This window comes from Hyaena hyaena, unplaced genomic scaffold (assembly GCF_003009895.1).
Source record: "Hyaena hyaena isolate Hyena2069 unplaced genomic scaffold, ASM300989v1 scaffold_35, whole genome shotgun sequence".
NCBI classification, from domain to species: domain Eukaryota; kingdom Metazoa; phylum Chordata; class Mammalia; order Carnivora; family Hyaenidae; genus Hyaena; species Hyaena hyaena.
Genome location: NW_024080667.1, coordinates 5,313,494 through 5,333,246, shown reverse-complemented (window position 1 = coordinate 5,333,246; position 19,753 = coordinate 5,313,494). Strand labels below are relative to the sequence as shown.

Here is a 19,753-nt window from a genome sequence, read left to right as displayed (position 1 = left end):
TTTGCCCTTTCCTGATGGAAGTGACTTTGTCGGGCAGACAGGCATCGCTGGGCGTTGCCATGGTGATGGCTATGATGTCACCAAGAGTAAATCAAATCGCAAGTCTCACTGGTTGAGCAGTTCTGCGTCGGGAGGGTCATTAGGTCCAGAAGAGCTGGGACAGGGGAGTCACGGGGTGGGTCTGCAGCGCCACCATCTTCCACCCACCCCCTGCTTTGTCTCCTGAGATGAGGGTCATTTGTATATTTATTTATGCAAATAGTTCTTGAGTGCCTACTGTGTGCCAGCCACCAAGCTAGGCACTGGGAATGGAGCTTGGGATAAGAAGACAATGTGGTCCCTATACAGCTGCTCAGCTCACAGTCTAGTGGGAGAGATGGACACACAAGAAAGTATACAATGACACATCACTACCATTGTGGTACATGCTAGGAAGGAAAGTGCCGGAAGTGTATTCGTTTCCTGCGGCTGCCCTAACAAAGTACCACAGGTTGGGCAGCTTAAACAACAGAAATGTACTTTGTCACAGTTCTGGAGGCTGAAATCCAAGATTCAGGTACTGACAGGGGTGGTGTCTTCTGATAGCTCTCCTTGGCTTGCAGATGGCCGTCTCCTCCCGTGGTCTCCCCTCTGTGTGTTTGTCCTAATTTGCTCTTCTTATGAGAACAGCAGTCATTGGATAGGACCCACCCTAATGAACTCATCTTAACTCAGTTACCTCTTTAACAACCCTCTCCCCAAATACAGTCACATAGCGAGGTACAGAGGGGTTGGGACTTCAGTATGTGAATCTCAACCCATCACAGGAAGTTAGAAAATGTCTAAGAGGGGATCCAAGGTTGCAGGGTAGAAGAAACAGCACTTCCACAGAGACTTGGAGAGCTGGAAAGATTTCCAGGAGGGCAGATGGGGGAAGACAGGGATGAACTTCCAGGTGCAGGAAACAGATGTGGAAAGGTCAAGAGTGGAGAAGTGTCCTGGTGAGTTCAAGGAGTTAGAAGACCAGTGTGGCTGGAGTAGAGCGAGTCAGGGTGAATGGTGTAAGAGGTGGGAAGGTGTCAGATCACACAGCACCTTGTGGACAACAGTAAGAATCCGGACTTTTTTCCTAGGAGCAATGGGAAGCCATCAAAGGGTTTTAAACAAAGGAACAGCTGGATCAGAATGGTCTTTTAAATGTTTGTTATTTTTGAGAGAGAGTGTGTGAACAGGGGAGGGGCAGAGAGAGAGAGAGAGGGAGAGAATCCCAAGCAGTCCCTGCATTGTCAGCTTGGAGCCTGATACAGGGCTCAATCCCATGAACTGTGAGATCATGACCTGAGCTGGAATCAAGAGTTGATGCTTAACCCACTGAGCCACTCAGGCATCCCAATCAGAATGTTCTTTTAAAAGATATCTCTTCCAGAGGTTTCGGGGAGATGCCCATTATAGAGGCTATCATAGTAGCTCTGCTGTGGTAGTTTCTATTACTTGCCTTTAATTCTTTCTCCCTACCTGGCCCTCGGTATGGCTTCCCTTCTATGAGAGGAATGCTATTTTTCTGCCTCATCATTTTTGGGCTTAACTACTTGCTTCAGTAGAATATTAGTGGGTGTAACATAAATAGGGGCTTTGACTTGCAAGGTTTGGCTTATACTTTATGCAACTGCCATGTGCTATGAGAGCATGTCCTGTGCAGCTGCTGGTCCATGGAGAATGGGTAGACCTATAGAGAAGACGAGAACCTGACCTGTGGCTTGAGGAAGTACTGTCCCAATGACTCATAAGCTCATCATCGAGAAAAACATATGTTTGGGTGGCTTAGTTTGTTAAGTGTCTGACTTTAGCTCAGGTCATGATCTCACCATTCCTGAGTTCAAGCCCACGTCAGGATCTGTGCTGACAGCTCAGAGCCTGGAACCTGTTTCAGATTCTGTTTCCCTCTCTCTCTTTGCCCCATTCTCCACCTCTCAAAAATAAATAAACAGTAAAAAAGAAAGAAAGAAAGGCAATTTTGTTGTAGCAAACCACTGAGATTGGGGGGGGGGAGGGTTGTTTGTTTCACAGCATTATCATAGCAATAGCTGGCTAATGTACTAAGTGAGAGATGAGGTTGGCTTGAATGAAGGTGATGATGATGGGGCTGGAGAGAAGTGGGCAGATTCAAGATAAATTCTGTAGTTGTCAAATTATAGGTGGCAGTCCTGGGAATAGATCCACAAGGAATAGAGAGTAGAATGAAGAGAGGGACCAGGGTTCATTCTTGGGAGATCCCACCAGCTAATGAGCAGTGCATTAGTGTGTTTGGGCTGCCATAACAATGCCACAGGTAAACCTCATGGTTTTGGAGGCTGGAAGTCCAACATCAAGGTACTGGCAGAGTTAGTTTCTGGTGAGGCTGCCTGCCATCAGTGTCCTCAATGGCTTTTCCTCTTTTTTTTTTATGGACACCAGTCCTATTGAATTAGGACCCCACTCTTATGATTTAACCTTAATTATCTCCTTGAAGACCCCATCACCAAACATAGTCACAATGGAGGGTAGGGCTTCAACATACACATTTCGAGGGGACACAATTCAATCCATAAAAGGTAGCATCTCCTATGCACCTAGTACTGTGTACAAAACTAAAGCTGTCAGCCTTCTGAAGACATAGATGGGGAAGTCACACAGCTTCGCATCCAGGAAGGCATAGGGCCAGCTCAGACTGGAGGGTGCAAGAGAAACAGATTCCGTCTCTTGGTGGGAGGAGGGGCAAAGCCAAGTCTGAAGAAGGGCACGCAGGAGGGAGGGATTGTGTGCCCATCTTTGAAAGTGAGGATCACAGAGGCATCAAGGATGAATGAGTAGGAAACTTCAGAATCCACCCTGCTCCTCTGTTCACCACCAAGGGGCTTGACAGTTATCTGGAGGCAGAGAGACTTGTAGGCCATGATGCCCTCCAGCCCCTGCAGAGAGTTTCCCCTCTCCCTTCCTTTAGTCTGGCTGAATATTTGAGAACATCCACGCTGGAACCCTCCTCATTTGACAGCTCTGATAGGGACCTAGAATCATCTGGAGTGTGAAAATGATGGGCCCTCAGCATCTTCTAAAGGCCACGTGGCAGATGATATTGGATACCTAGGTTTTGCCCACCCAGCCCCCTTCCTCCTTTTCAGGATTATAGAGCTCTGATGCTGCTTTTGTGAGCATCCCCCTCCTTTACCATGGGCAGGATCTGTGGGGTTGTCAGTCAAGGTGTCCTGCCCATCCCCCAGCCAAGAGGTGAACAGAGAACAGGATGCTCCTGGAACTCAAGTCTCTAGGGAAGTCACATGGAGACAGTGTCGGGGTGGATATGACTCACCCACAAAAGCCCTCGCTGGGATTATGCTATAGTTTCTGCTGCCCAGATTCCTGCTCTCTTGTTCTTCTTGAGATCTGGTTGGTCTGTTTTGTTTCAGTGCTTCCTTTGATCTGTAAGCTTTCCCAAATCTTTCCAATACATTTCTTCTTTGCTTAAGCGAGCCTATGTGGATTTCTGCTCCACGCAGTCAGAGATCCCTAACATCGGTCTTGGCTGCAGACATCTGACATGGTAAAGGAACTTTGGCTCAAAAATGGGAGTCATAGGAAGGAGGGTCCACTGTCCTTTGGGGAGCAGGAGGTTGACCCTGGCGGGGAGGTCCCTTGCAATACCTTGATTACATGAGGGTAAGAAGGATTTCAAAGCTTGCTCTGAATTTCTTTTCTATCTGTTCTGGATTGCCCCAGAGGCCACTGCGATGGGGGTAGGGAAAAGTTCCTGGACCACACACGACAGCATCAAATGCTGCCAGGAAACAGAGCTTTGAGTAAAGAGAGAGCCACTGTCAGCCCTCCTGATGGTTACTCTGGCAGAGCCATGGGTGCAAAGTCACTGCTGGGGACTCAGGGAAGGACTGGCTAATAGGAAATTGGGTGACTGTTTTTCAGGAAGTGTGGAGAGGGGGTATCAGTAATAAGGGGTCCCAGGTTCCTCTGTTGGCTGGCTGTGTGGCCTTGGGTCAATGTCCTCATCTGTCAAATGGAGAGAAATGATAACCTTACCACATACAGGTTGTTGGAGGGATTGACTAAGTGCATACCAGGGCTTTCCAGACACACATCCAGAGTTTTCTCGATACATCTATCACTGGTGGAGCATTAGATCATTTCAATGGGTACACAAATAAGCACATTCTATTTTAACACTGAGTGTTTCTTTCTATGAGCATCAGCATGAATAATGAGCATCCCATGACTGCAATTTTGTGGATATTATTTTTCAGGAGGAGGACAAGTTAAATTTAATCACTTTAAAGAACAATATTAAGTAAATAATAAGACAGGTGGTCAAAGGATGTGACAATTGGGTTTGGGCGTGGTGCTTACAGAAGGGGTATCAGGTAGATGGACCTGGCTGGTGGGAGTGAGTGGGGCCATGGGAAGAAGGCCTGGCTGGATCTGGGTCCACCAGCATAAGAGGCTGGAGATCCCCATGGAATAATCTGCCTCGGGCAATGGTGAAGGGGCGCCTGAAGCTCCTACTGAACAGGGCCTTTTGGCCTGGACTTCTGTCTACTTCCTGATGCCATAAGGGTGGTGCCTGCTGTGCCTCAGGAGAAAAACTCTTGTCCCACGCCCCCACGGATGAGCCATGCTGTGTCTTCAGGAGCAGAGGAGGGTAGACTCCATCTGCTCTTCTTGTGTCTCTGAGCTGATGCCTTCTCTCAAACAGGGCATTGGCTTTGGGATCAGGCAGGATAGGTTTAAATCCTGGTTCTGCCATTCACTGGCTCTGAAGCCTTGGTAAGTTTCCTTGTGTTCTTAGCCTCAGTTCCCTCATCTGTAAAATAGGGGCAATAGGATTTTTTGGAAAAGGTATACTCTGCCTAATTCCCATAATGGCTGATAAAGAACAGAATGGCCTGGTGACCTCCTGCAGCTGCTGAAGGGACCAGGTGAGACACCCTGGGAGGGCACCTAGCATAGGGCTCTATAAATATGCACCTCCTTCCACTGCTTATACAAGGCTTCGGTTTGTCGGCCTGTGGGAGGGAGGGGTTATGGGAAGGCTGAGTGTCACCCTCTCCAAGATTTCTCCCAGCTCAAACCCACCCTCTTCTCTGTGCTAGACCTTGTTCTGCTGTGAACAACACCAGGAAGCAAAATAGATGTTATGTGTTGTCTTCCTTCCCCTCTCCCTGTCCCCTCCCTCCATGTCAGGGCAGTGGGTCCAGAATCAGAGAGACCTGTCTTAGACCCTCAGCTCAGCCACTCACCAGCCTGATGACCTCATCTAAGTTCCTTAACCTTTGTGTGCCTCAGTTTTCTCATCTACAAAATGGGAAGACAAATTCCTACTCATTCCTCATCAATAAGATCAGGAATGTGAAACTGCTAGAGCATTCCTAGCACATAGTGGGTTCTGTCTCTTCCCTTCCTGGCAGAAACGCAGTGTGTCATGTTCCAAAATTGCATTCTACAACCTCACTTCACCCTCAGGGACCATTCCAGCTCCTCCTCTCCCCCCATCTCTTTCTCTTACCCCTTCCCCTGCTGTGGACCCTGCAGGAGGTGAAGGAAGACATGAAACCACTGTGTTTATGTGTCCAGATCTCTTGGATTCGAGTGGAACAGGGGCAAGGGGCAGCTGGCTCAGTGACAGCAGCCTGGGAGGAGGGCCTTGGCTTTGGCAAGTGAATGCAATTAGTACTGATGAAGCCCAGCGATCCCTCTCCATATGGGCCTGTGAACTTGGCCATTGCACTCCTCTCAATAAACACTGATGAGCAATGTTTGAGCAGGCGCTGTCTCAAGGTGGGCAAGCAGGAAAGCAGGGGTGGGTCACAGAGATTAGCAACAAGAGCTATCATTTACTGAGTACTTAGCCTGGTTATTCTAAGAGCTTTGTGTGCATTACTTTGTTGAATCTTGATCTTTGCTCTTTTATGAATTTATGCTAATATGAATAATGATTGTAACCAACATTATTTGTGCTGATTCTGCTCTAGGTGCTGTGTTGAGCACTGGACACACATTTTCTCAGTTATTACCCCAAACCCTATGAACCAGGTACCATTATATCCACATCTTACAGGTGATAGAACTGAGATTCAAATAAGTTTATGGTGCTAAAACAGAGCTTCTCACAATCTGGTGTACGTACAAAACAGCTGATAATTTTGTCCAGTTCCAGATTGTTCAGATCCAGCAAGTCTGTGGTGGGAGCTAAGATTCTGCATTTCTAACAGGCCCCTGGGTGATACAGAGGCTTCTGGCCCAGACCACATGGGAGTTGGAAGGTCCTAGATCACCCAGCTGGAAAGTGACTGATCTGGGATTGGAACATGCAGCTAAATCAAGTGTGAGGCCAACTTGGAAGAGCATTGCTGTGAGAATGTATGAGAGGACAGAGGCAAGAGGGACTATTTCTGGCCAGAGGGTTGAAGGAAGGCTGCATGGAAGAGGTGGTTTGAGTAGGGCTTTCAAAGATGGGTAGGGTTTTGAAGAGGTTTAAGGGAAGGGGCATCTCAGAGCCCATCTCATGGAAAAAATACAAAGGAAGAGAAGAGTGGGGGTGTGTTTGGGGGATGTTATTGTAGAAGCATAAGGAAAGTGATGGGTTGAATTGTGACCCATCCTCCCCCCAACAAATTCATATGTTGAAGTTGTAACCCCGAGCATTTCAGAATGGGATTTTATTTAAAAAAAAAAAAAAAACTTTTAATGTTTATTTATTTTTGAGAGAGAAAGAGAGAGAGAACTGGGGAGGGTCAGAGAGAGAGGGAGATACAGAATCTGTAGCAGGTTCCAGGCTCTGAGTTGTCAGCACAGAACCTGATGTGGGGCTTAAACCCATGGCCACAAGATCATGAAATGAGCCAAAGTTGGAAGCTTAGTGGACTGAGCCACCCGGTACCCCTCAGAATGGGACTTTAGTTAGAAGTAGGGTCATTTCTGATATAATTGGTCAAGATGAAGTCATGCTGGAGTAGAGGGGGGTCTTTAATCTCATATGATATGATGTCCTTAGAAAAAAGGGAAAGTTAAGTACAAAGCTGTGCACAGAGAGAAGACCATGTAAAGAGGGGAGCCACCAGACTGGGAAGGGGGCCTGGACCAGATCCTTCCCTAATGCCTTCAAGGGAGCATGGCCCTGAGGACACCTTGATCTTGGACTTCTCTCCCCAGAGTTGTGGGACAATACATTTCCATTGTTTAAGCTGCTCATCAAGTGGTACTTTGTTCCAGCAACCCTAGGGAAAGAATACAAGGTATCTGCTGTGCGTGTGTTGGCAGATGGCCTCAAGGAAGAACAATGCTTTTTGTACCTAAGCACTTCACTTTTAGACCCAAGAAGATCCCTTGGCCCAAGGGAAACAGGTAGGACAATGGCTAACTTGTTCCAGAGGGGCCTGTTCCTGGGACCTGGGTGAAAGCACATGTAAATGTGTACACACAAAGCTAAGTTAAGGCATAACTTGAAGCATTTCTAAGTACTGATCTCAGTCTCTTCCCCCCAGAGAAGGTTGTAAGTGAAAAAATGGGGGCAGGAATAACCAGACATTGAGTCTTGTGCTAGGCACACTCTATGCTTTAGTTCCGTCCCTACTGCACTCTTAGAAGGAAGATCTTGTTACTCTCATTTCATCGAGGATGAGACTGAGGGTTAAAGAGTTTAGGTCACTTACCCAAGGACGCATAGACAGGAGATGGCACAACAGACATGGGGACCCAATGGTCTACCTTCTCCCATCCCTTCTGCCATTACCTGTGGTGTAATGACAGAAAAAGTGACCCAGAGCTGGGCTACGATTTGAGGATGGGAACGAGCCCAAGATCAGGAGGTTGGCGAAGAGATCTGTCTACAGAATTCTCACCATATGAGATAACAGCCCCCTTAATGTTCAAGCTACTTTGAGTTGCACCGTCTGTTGTTTACAACCAGAAGCTTCCTAACAGAATCAGCTGTTGTTAAAATGAGCCAGGTCTTCAGGTCCAAGATAGATTGCAAGTGCTGCCTGTCCAGAGGAGCTAATAAACAAATCCTTATTTCCCCACCCACATTCTGAACCAACGAGAAATAAGAATGAGGGAAAGGCAGATGGAGCCCCAAAACATTGCCTTTACTAAAGATAAAGTTGCTATTGGAGAACATGGCTTTACGTGCCCGAGAGTGGGCTGCCTTATGTTACACCCAGAATAGGCAGACTTGCCCCCCTCCTGGGGTGTGGGCAGCTTTGGGCCGTGGAAGGGACTGCGAGAACCAAGCAGAACCTGGGTCCCCATGGAGACAGTGGGGAGGAAGTCTCTGGGCTACTGTCGCCAAGTTCCTCATCCCAGGTCACTTACCAATGAGCTAGGTCACTCAGTGGGGCAGACTTGTGAGGGATGGAGAGTGGTGAGTGGTGTCCAGAAGTGTTGCCTCTGTAGGATTCTCCAGGAGAGGGGAAGAAATTTTCTTCCAGGAGAGTAAAATTGAAAGAAATGAGAGAGAGAGAGAGAGAGAGAGAGAGAGAGAGAGGGAGAGAGAGAAAGAGAGGGAGAGAGGGAGATTATATAATATAAAGTTATTTTTGATTTAAAAAATGGAAAAAACCTACACATGTACATATTTGTGTGAGCAAAGACAGGCATGGTAGACACCAAGACTACCCCCAAGGGATGAGGGTAGAGAGGCAGGGAAAGATGATAAGTGGGAGTGGGGACAAGAAGGTACAAGGTTCTCACCCACTGGCAGCAGCCGGTCCCTTGGGGGAAAATCAGATGACATTCTAGGATCCCATCTGGAAAGTGAGATAGGGTTATGGGTTTGGGTTGGAACTGGATTGTGCAGACTGTTCACAGGAGCATGAAGAAATCAGAGTGGTGTTCACAGAAGAGATGGACACTGACTGGGAGGCTGAGAGTGTAGACCAGTGCTTCTCAAAGAGTGGTCTTGCACCCACATCACCCGGAAACTTGTTACAAACACAAATTCTTGGGCCCCATCCCAGATCTGCTGAGTCAGAAACTTGGGGCAAGCCTTCACTAGCTCTAGGTGACCTTGATGTTTGGTAAAATTTGAGAAACACTGGTGTAGAAGGTACAGCTTTTGAGTCAGATCACCTGGGTTTAATCTTGGCTCTGGTTCTTAATAACTCTATGGCCTTTAGCAACTCAAGTAACTTCTGTGAGTCTCAAGTTTCTCACTGGGAAAAATAGGCATATTGTCATATTTTATTCACTGATTATTACTAGGTACACATGAGGCACCATTCTCAATACTGAGGTCAGAATTGAACAAACTGACCTCTGACCTCAAAGAACTAGTAGTCAATGGGTTATAATAAGAGCCAATATTTATGGAGCACCTGCAATGTGCCAGACATTATGCTGACTGATTTATGTGTATTATGTCATTTATTTCTCAGAACACCTCTCTGTAAGGAAGGAACAATGATTATCCCCATGTTCAGATGGGGCTGAGTGACACATGGCCACTGAGTCTTGGCTAAGAGCCAAAGACAGGTTGTTTGACTCCAAAGCCACAGACAGAGGAAATTCCACAGTTTTGAGGAAAGGGGAAGAAAGCCCAGCTTGAAGGCCGACTTTCTCACAGAAGAGGGATCAGAACTGCAAGAGAGGCTCACATAAATATGAGGGGAGCTTTATCAGGATCCTTCCTTGGGCTACTCTAAAACCCAAGTTTGGGGGGTAAATTTTCCGAGAGTTTCGCACTACTTTCCATTTCAAAGGACCTACATTTTCAAAACTTTAAAGCTTTTGGCTCAAGGTCATTGCCTGAATTCTAGAACAAAGATTTAGGGCCAATGGCATGAAAGTATTGTCATGCCAAAACATCACCGCCATATTGAATTATTGGTTGTGTTTCCCTTTGGTCAATCTTCGTTCCCCCTGCCCTCCACTTCTACTGCCTCTTGCTGGGTTCTTATCTGCTGTCCTCTGACCTGTTCTGTGTCCCCTCAGGCTGACCACTTCACACCCATCAGTCAGCTGTCCGTAACTTCTAGCTTCTAGTTGGAAGCACCAAGAGGGGATTGGAAGACAAGCTGAAAGAGAAATGGGGCCTCTATTCTCTCCACTCTCTCCTGCCTGGCTGTGGTGGGTCTCACCCACACCAGCTGTTGCTGCTTTTCTCTGTGCCACAGCCGCTGTGGAACTCTCTCTTCCATGGCCTCTTTTCTTGTCCCTCAAGATCTGGAATAGTAAAAGCATTCTGCTATTGCTGCCCCCTTGGGTGCTTCACCATCCTTTATAGCTCCCCTTAACCCACCCACACCTCCTAAACAGTCTCTTTATTACATTCTCTTCCTGGCAAACCTTTTGAGCCTTCCATCTGCTTCCTGAGTGCGACCCTCGCTGATACAGACAGCACCATTCATGGCTAGCATTTATGGGGTGCTTTCACACGTGTGGCCTTGTTCTAAGAGCTTTTCCATGCTTTAACTCATTTAAGCTTCTCTGTGTAGTAGGTGCTCTCGCATTATTCTGGAATGAATGCTAGTTACCTTTGGCCAATGAACTTCAGGCAATGTTCCAGATGAAGGAAACAGGATGGTAAATCAAACAGAAGCTCCTGTAATGGTATCTGACTTTTATTGCCATGCCGCAGAAGCTGATGTTGCAAAGGCCTGATGCCTCTGTCAGTGACAGCCTCTTGTTGGGTTTATTTTTCCTCCCCCGCCCCCCGCCCCACTCTTTGAGTGCTGGAACTGTTTCTTATGCTGCTGGGCCCCTCCAAACACCCAGCACAGGCCAAGAGGCTGGCAGCAGATACGCCATGGGCTCCTGTGGACTGATTGATTGGCTGATACCGTGTGGCTGAATGAGTGGATGCTCGCCGAGCAGCTGCTGCCAGGGGAAAATTCCAAGTGCAAAATATTATTATTAATTATCACGATTGCTCTTTCAGCTGTAGGCACAGTGTCTGCTTAGAAGGAAGAGATAAGGCTTCCTTGCCAAAGCAAAAAAGACTGATTAATGCTGATGGATTTTGTCCTCTGAGAGAAGGCTGCAGCACGCTATTATTTTCTTTTGAATGACTTCTAGACCGAAGTTAATAAAACACAAAACCAAGCCTGGATTTGAGGCCTGGCTAGGCCCAAGTCTGCGTGACCTTGGATGAATTACTTAACCTCTCTGTGCCTCAGAGTCTTTACTGATTAAATAAGTTAGGACTAGGTAATGTCTACGATTCCTTCTAGCAGTTGTCTGGAGATGCTGGGCAGTGCGACACCAGGCTCCCGCAGAGGGGCTGTACTCAGCCATCCTTTCTTCTTCCAAGGGGGATTCTCAAATGCCATGCCCCTGCCTCCTGGGCTCCTAAGGACGTGAGAGTTGAATGTGCCCTCCTTTCATGGTTGCAGGAGTCATGGGTACAGTGGGGAGAAGGGACAGAGGTAGGGGGCTGACACAGAGTCCCTCTCCCTTCCTCTTCCTCTTCCTTCTTCATGGTCACAATAAGAACATCCCCCAACTCCCACGTTGGAGGCTTTCTGTGGTGCCCATCACCATTATCAGCACCTTATAGAAATGAATCTTTTTAATCCTCATGACACTTTCATGAAGGGTAAGTTGTTAGTGCCCTTTCTTTACTTGTGAGGAAACGGAGGCACAGAGGCTTTCTGTCCCGTCTCTGAGGCCACAGAGCTGGAAGTAGCATCCGACCTTGGAGCTGGAAGAACCCTTAGGATCTGTGTAGCCCAGGTCTCAACTCTGCTTTCACACTGGAATCACCTGGAGAGTCTGGAAAATGCTGGTGCCTGGGTCCCACCCAGAGATTCTGAGTGGGTTGGGAGCCCATCTGGGTTCTGGGTTTCTAAAAAATCTCTCCCAGATGATCCTAACATGCAGCGTAGTGTGAGAAGCACAATTTCATCTAATTACCTATTTGCAGATGAGGGAGTTGAGGCTCAAAGGAGGGAAGCAGACTTACCTGAGTTTCTCTACCATGGGTGGCCCTGCCCCACAGCCCTCTGGTGGGAGTTCAGAGGAAGTGATGGCTATGGAGGAGCTGATCTTGCTCTATGAGCCCCCTCTGAGTCTCCCTAGGGTATCACAGGGTGGGGGATGTTTCTCACGACCTCCCCCCACCCATCAGGCTGACATCAGCCAGCCAAACCTTGAGGTAACTGGAACCCCCATGGACGGGGCAGAGTCAGAGGAGATTGGAGATGGAGGCCTTGCTGGGGTCAGCCCTGGGGACTTAATTATCCTTCCTCTTGGCCTGAGCCTTTGTTCTTATCCTCTCCCAGCATGTGATTTCCTGAGCAGAGGACTTACAAGTTTGAACTGGTGGGGATTGCCAGCATCTGACCCCCAAGCACATGGGAGCTTGGACCAAAACAAATCCTAAGAGTAACTGCCTAACAAGGGCTTCCTATGACTCAGACACCGTGGATGTTCTTTCACTTAAGCCTCGCAAATATAAGTGGAAAACATTATGAATTTTACATTTCAATTGTAGGAATGGAGGCCTAGAAGAGTTAAATTATTTGCTCAAGGTACATTAGCTAGTAAGTGACAGATGGAGATTTGAACCCAGGTCATCTGCCCACGTTAGCCTAAATTCCACCTCCTCCTGGGAGCCTTCCCTGGAAACCAAGATAGGCCAGAACAGATCTTTTTAGTATGCTTCTCTGTCTGTAGTTACTTACCTCCCTTTATAATTAAGTATTCATCAGTGCTGTTGTTCAAGGAGGCTTTGTCTCTCCCACTAGACTGTAAGCTTCTTGAGGGGGGCTATTTTTGCTCACACTCCCACATCTCCAGTTCTCAGCATAGTGCCTACTGCCACCTGATAAGTGTTGAAAGAAAAGATGAATGGTCTAAATGATCCCAAAGTCAATATTTATACCCATGCTACAATCTTACCTTTACATCAACTAGTTGGGAAAATTAGCCTTTTAAAAAAAATGTTTATTTTTGAGAGAGAAAGAGACAGAGCTTGAGCAGGGAAGGGGCAGAGAGAGAGGGATACACAGAATCTGAAGCAGGCTCCAGGCTCTGAGCTGTCAGCAAAAAGCCCGATGTGGAGCTGAACTCACGAACTGTGGGCTCATCACCTGAGCCAAGATCAGCTGCTTAACTGGACTGAGCCACCCAGGTGCCCCCAAAATTAGTTTCTTTTAAGAAAGGCGGTGCTCTGCTGTGCCTGGGTGGCTCAGTCAGTTAAGCATCTGACTCTTGACTTCAGCTCAGGTCATGGTGTCACAGTTGTGAGATTGAGCCCAGCATCAGGCTATGTGTTGAGTGTGGAGACTGCCTGCGATTCTCTCTCTCTCTCTCTCTCTCTCTCTTTCTCTCTCTCTCTCTCTCTCCATCTTTCTCTTCCTCTCCCCTGCTCATGGTCTCTAAACAAACAAACAGACAAACACTTAAAAGAAAGATGGTGTCCCAGAATGAAAAAGCTCTGGGGTCCTTGCCATATTAAGGATACTGGGAACCCCTAAGAATTTTTAACCCAATAAAAAAAATCTGAAGGATTACATCACAGTTATATATTCCTTATGCATGTTCATTGGCCCAGTGGAGGCTAAATGGCCTGAGCTGAGCAGGTAGCTATCTAGCCGTTCAATTGGATCATCAAAATTCACTAAGCATTGCTTAAGCACCCAGTTATAGCATCTAGGATTGCATGTAGCATGTGGCAGAAGCCTGTCCAATAGAGTCATCACACTGGAGTTTGATTTTTATATCTTACAACCAGTTCAGAAGACGAAAATCCCAGGAGCTCACAGCTACTCAAGGAAGCCCTTAAGGACTCAGGATTCTTCCAGATGCCTGCTCAGCTATCCCCAGTGTGATTTTTCATCCTCATGGTCACAAGATGACTGCCCTACCTTGAGGTGTAGGGTTCAAGGTTATAGGCAAGAAAATGAGAAGAGAGTGTGCAGGTATGAGGGACTAAAGGCAAAGAGCCAAATGGGTCTAACCATTTATCAGAAAAGCCATGGCTTTTCTAGAAGCCCACACTATAGAACTCAACTTGCACCCCATTGGTCCTAGCCAAGTCATACGGCACCTGAGCTTCACGGGAGCCTGGGGAAGTGACTATTTTTAATTAAGCATGTTGCCTGGTTGGGACTTTGTTAGAAAGGAAGATGGGAAGGATGGATGTCGGTAGGCCACTGACAATATCTCTCATGTAGGCTCTGTGCTATGCATGTGGAACATGAAGATGTATAACATATGGTCCCTTCCCACCATGGTGTGTACTATCTGGTAGACGAGCCAGACACAAAAACAGCCTTTTAGAGTACTGCATATATATTGTTAGAAGTGTGGTGGGAGCCCAGAACAGTAAGGAGAGAGCATGTGGATTACCTGGGGGAGTTGGGTTGGTATCACAAAGAAGATGACATTTTGACATTTGAGATCGAAGACAATGGGGCAATAGTTTGCCAAGTAAAGAGAACAAGACCCTAACCTTTCAAAATCTGGTCTCAAACTCCCTGTTAGCCCCAGCTCTTGGGATTATTCCATTCTGAATGCTTCAGACCCACATATAATTGGATCTATTTGTCCTTCTTTGGGACAGGTCTTGAAGGATGAGTAGGAGTTTGGAAGACCAATCGTAAGAACCTGGCCATTCAAAATCTGGTTCCAGTATCTTTCAGCCTCAGCTGTTGGGATATTGCACCATGCAGGCTTTAGAGCCCCCCAGACGACTTGCCATTCCTGCATAGTCTGTAGTTTGTCATTTCTCCATGCCCTCCCCTCTGTGCACGGCTGTTTTTTTCTGGAATACCCCTCCCCCTTGATTTTCCGAGATATGGAAAATCTGTGGTGACTCATCCTTGGCCAGCTGTTTGGAGGGTAAGAAAGGACTTCATCAGAGTGAGATATATGCAGGAAATTGGATAGCAGTCACATGGCCCAGATCTTGGCTTTGCTGGTTGTAGAAACGAGAGAAAAGAGGAAACTAACTTCATGAACTCTGATCACGCGAGGACCACTAGATGCATCATCTGATCCCTGAAACAGCCCTGTGTGGTAGGTATTTTTATGTGCCTTTCATAGCCTGGGAGATCAGAACTCTGCAAGGCAAAGCAGTTTGTCCACTATTGCATAGTAATAAGCGACACACTGCCTGTCTAATGCCAAAGCCTGAGCTTCACCCCTTCCATCAAACTGCAATGTCTTCTTGGTGCCTTTCCTTGTCCTGGGTTCTGCCTGTTCCTGGAGGTCAGCCATTCTGTTTAGAGGTTTTACTTCTGGGTATTCCAGGTGAAGAGTTTCTACTTAAGTCTCTCTGCTATTCTTGACCTTCATTTCAAGCTAAAGAAGTGATTCTCCAATGGAGGAGGGAGTGATTTTCTCCCTCAGGTGGTATCTGACAGGGCTGGAGACGTTTTTGGTTGTCACACTGGGCAAGTGGGCAACCACCGGCATCTAGAGGGGAGAGACCAGGGATGCTGTTTAACATTCTGCAGCGCGTGGGACATCCTTCCACAACAAAAAATGATCCCACCAAAATGTCAGTAGTGTGGAGGATGAGAAACCTGAGTTAGAGTTAGTCTCTTTGAACACTGAGGAAGCAGCTTCTTTCTGAAAGGTTCCCTGATCGATCTCTGCTGTGTTTGCTCCTCCCACTCTTTTTTCATAATTTTTTTTAATGTTTTATTTATTTCTAGGAGAGAGAGAGAGACAGCGTGAGCAGGGGAGGGCCAGAGAGAGGGAGTCACAGACTCCAAAACAGGCTCCAGGCTCTGAGCTGGCAGTCAGCACAGAGCCCGACGCGGGACCCGAACCCACGAACCGCAAGATCATGACCTAAGCGAAAGTCGGACGCTCAACCGACTAAGCCACCCAGGCGCCCCTGCTCCTCCCACTCTTAATGGTGCAAAACAATGACATTATCCTTCACTGGAAGGTAATCGGTGCTGATTGCGTTGGTTTCCATGGATGGGCTGCAGGGGTGGGAGGTCTCCTATCTCCACCCACCTCCTAAATTCTTGCTCATCTTAATTGATTCTTTGAAACTGTAATTCTCTCAAAGATCTTGGCCTCCAGAGTCAGGCAGCCTGGGGTTTGGATTATGAGCACATAACTTACCTGGAACAAGTCATTTAACGCCTGGAAGACTCAAGGTCCATCTTCAAAATGGAGATAACAAGAGCACAGAGCTGATTAGGGTAGTTTCGAGGATTTGATGTGATATTTCCCATGAATCAGAGTGTCCAGGCAGATGGTAAATACTCAATATGTGTCTGGCATTATTGTTACTCTGAGTGTCTTATTTCACCTGTTAGCTCTTTTTGGAGCCATTTTGTGTCTTTGGAAAGCATCTGGTAGGGTGATAAGGAAACAGACACTGAAGTGAGCCATCCTAGGGTTCAAGTCTGTTAGTTCTGCCAACTTGCTGGCCATGGGACCTTGGTAAGCTTCCTTCTCTGACCCTCATTTTCTCATCTGAAAGCTGAGACAATACTCTGACCTTGTAATTCTTGTAAGGATTAAGGTGGTTAACTGTCTGATACTTCATAGGTGCTCAGTAAACCATGCTGCCCTCCTCAGAACACTGTCAGTGAAGCAGAGATAAAACTCAATGCACAGACTCATTTGGGGGGTCTCTGATGAAATTCAGTATTGAGAATGTTGTTTAGGAATGATATTCCCAGATTACAAGAGCTGAAGATGAATGTGCATTTGTTTCATTTCTCTGCAGGAGTTAGCAAGCAGAAGAGAAATATTTAGACAGCAATGAGGAAAGAGGGTGTTTTGCTGGAAACTTCCATTTGGCCCTCCAGATCTACTCTCCACTGTTCTGTGCCCCCAGAAGGCTGGACCACAAGGACCATATCCATAACTTCTGCCATTTTTGAGCCTTGATTGGCAAGGTAGGGAAGAGAGTAATGTAGGGTTGTTCATTTCCATGGCCCCCCTCCCTGTAGCTTCCCAGCCAGCTGGGCTGGTCCCCAAAGGCCAGAGTTTCTATTCAGGCAACTCTGCTTCCACAGAATGTTCTCTCTGTTCAGGTTCCTACTGATGGTTCCCTGCCCCCGTCCCTGGCAGCCCAGAGGTAGTAACAGATCCCCACGGTTGCCTGACCCAGCATCCTGTACTCTCCCTCATGCTGCCCCACACTCTCCCCGCATCTCTGCAAATGGTCCTTTTACTAACCTCACCCAAAATTATCCAATTTGAGTGTGTGGTGCACTTGCTAGTAGCACTTAAATGATAAAGAGGAACCCATCACAGGCACTCATCCAGAGGTTTCTTGCAGGCCCCTGGTTCTCCCCGTGGAGGTCTGTATGGGTTTATATGGCTGCTGTAACAAAACACCACAGACTGGGCGGCTTAGACAATAGCAATCTGTTTCCTCCTAGTTCTAGAGGCTGGAACTTTGAGATGAGGGTGTTGGTAGAGCCCTTCTGAGGTCATGAGGGAGGGATCTGTTCCCAGCCTTTCTCCTTGGCTGGTAGATGGTCTTCCCGCTGTCCATGAAGGGGTCTAAATTTCCTCTTCCCATGAGGACATCAGTTACACTGGATTAATGCCCACCCAAGTGACATTATGTTAATTTAATTACCTCTTTAAGACCCTCTCCCCCAACATAGTTCCAATCTAAAGCCCTGGGGGTTAGGACTTCAACATATGAGTTTTTGTGGGGATACAGTTCAGTCTGTAACTTGGTGGTTGAGAAATAAGAATGTGACCACTGGGCAGCGGCAAGACTGGAGAAGGCAGTGGGGACCCAGCAGCATTCAAGAGGGATGAGGTCACCGTTTTCAAGGGCCAGCATTCTGGTTGGGTGGGGAGAAAGAGCAAGAAAGAGATAGATCACATACAAATCAATAAACAGAACTATTCCAACAGTGACAAATCCAGAATACGGCAGAATGACTGGGCCAGCTCACACAGGTCGGGGACAGCCTCTCTGAAGAAGCCATTCGAAAGCAGATATGGGATGGAGACAGAGAAATCACCACTCCGACTTCCCTGTTTGGGGCAGTGCATTCTGGGAGAGGAATTGTAGCAAAGAAGCAGGGAGAGGTTTTCATCCAGAGAGCAACTTTTGCTGATGTAGAGAGCAAGAGAATTGGGAGAGGAAATTTTAAAACAAGATTAAGCAAGCCTCATTAGGGTGGGCCTTTTTCCAGGGCATTCTGTTCACATAGCAGCTGTCTCTGTATTTGGGCTTTACCTCCTCCTTCGCTGGCCTGCCCAGCAACAAAGTACAGCCTGGCTCCGCCCTGTTCGAATGACCACCAGGCAGTGCAGGACCTAGATGTGCTGCTTCTATGTACAGAGATGACTGGGCATTCCCACCAAACCAATCACAGCTTCCCTGTGGTCTGCCAGGCAGCACAGAGGATTATTGTACTAGAGCCAGGCTCATATTAAAATATTAATTTACATTTAAAATGTTTCCAATATGTCCATGGGGATCTCCATTCCATATGTTTGCAAGAGCTCTGGGACCAGCCGTGTGTTTGGTTTTGAGTGTTTTAAAATGAAGGCTAAAGGTGACTTGCAGTAAAGCGGTGCGAGCGATAGCATCAGAGGCTGCTAGGGGGCAAAAGACCCTAGAGATAGTCTCCTTTAACTAGCTCTGCCTCCTCCTTTCCTCCCTCCCTTCTCTCCTTTATTCTAAAAATGGGTTAAGCTGATGACTTGTATCAGTTTCTTAGGACTGCTATAATAAATGACCACAAACTTGGTGGCTTAAAACAACACAAATTTATTATCTGACAGTTCTGGAGGTCAGAAGTCCAAAATAGACCTTATGAGGCTAAAATCAGGCTGTTCTTTCTGGAAGCTCAGGGGGAGGATCCTCTTCTTTGCCTTCTCCAACTTCTAGAGGTTATCCACATTCCTTACCCCATGTCCACTTCTTCCATCCTCAAAGCCAGCAATGCATAGTCAGGTCTCACTCTGACTCTCCTGCTCCCTCCCTTACTTATCAGGACTCTTGAGATTCTGTTGGGCCCAGTTGACTAGTCCAGAATACTCTCTATCTCAAAATCCTTAATTTAATCACATCTCTGTAGCCTCTTTCGTCACATAAGGTGACATATTCACAGGTTCTGGGGATTAGGTGGCAGACATCTTTCGGAGGTCATTATTATGCCTATGACACTACCCCTCAAGCAGTTCAATTTCTCCAAGTGACATGCTTGCATACCTTATTCACAGTGTCCAACAATGCTGGGGATCACTGCTTAGTTGTGCAATTATTGGTTTAATGTCTCCTTCCATAACTGGACAAAAAGTTCTCCAAAGAAGGTAATCAGAGATGTTTTTACTATTACCATAACTTTCTCAGAGCTTCCTAGCAGCCCAGGCAAGGGAGGAAGCATGGTGAGAAGAGAAGATGAAGATAAAACAACAGCTAACATTGAAGGACCTCTGTGCCAGCAATATTCCAAGTGCTTTTATCCTATTCAATTCACACTTTGTAAAGGAGGGGCTATCATCTACTACAAGCAAGTGACATAGTAGGCGTTTGAAATCCACGCTCTTAACCACTATGTCATACAAGCACCCTCAAATAGTAGTTCATGTGCTATAGTAGTTCATGTGCTATAGTAGTTCATGTGCTATAAGAGAGGCAGAAATGAAGGAGGGAGAGATCAGTTTTATGGACATGTCAGCAAAAACTTTCCAGAGGATGTAATAAATGGAAGGCAGTGAGGGGTGTGCCAAGTTAAGGGGGGTTTGGAGGGAGCAGGAGGATTGTGGGGGAAAGTAGGACAGGACGTTCCAGGTGGAGGAGACTGTGTGAATCAAGTCCCAGGCAGGAAATTGGCTTGGTGTTTTCTAG

At 47.0% G+C, this 19,753-nt stretch overlaps 1 long non-coding RNA gene across 2 annotated transcripts; it reads left to right on the top strand.

The window, feature by feature from the left end:
- The first annotated feature begins 526 nt into the window (after positions 1 to 526).
- LOC120229810 lies at positions 527 to 18,354 on the top strand. 2 transcript variants are annotated; one of them, XR_005527845.1, is made up of 4 exons: positions 527 to 556; positions 7,234 to 7,365; positions 16,655 to 16,826; positions 17,806 to 18,354. It is a non-coding gene; the product is annotated as an uncharacterized LOC120229810 (long non-coding RNA). The 2 variants fall into 2 exon arrangements; XR_005527844.1 differs by lacking the exons at positions 527 to 556; positions 7,234 to 7,365 and adding an exon at positions 14,539 to 14,979.
- The last annotated feature ends 1,399 nt before the right edge of the window (positions 18,355 to 19,753 follow it).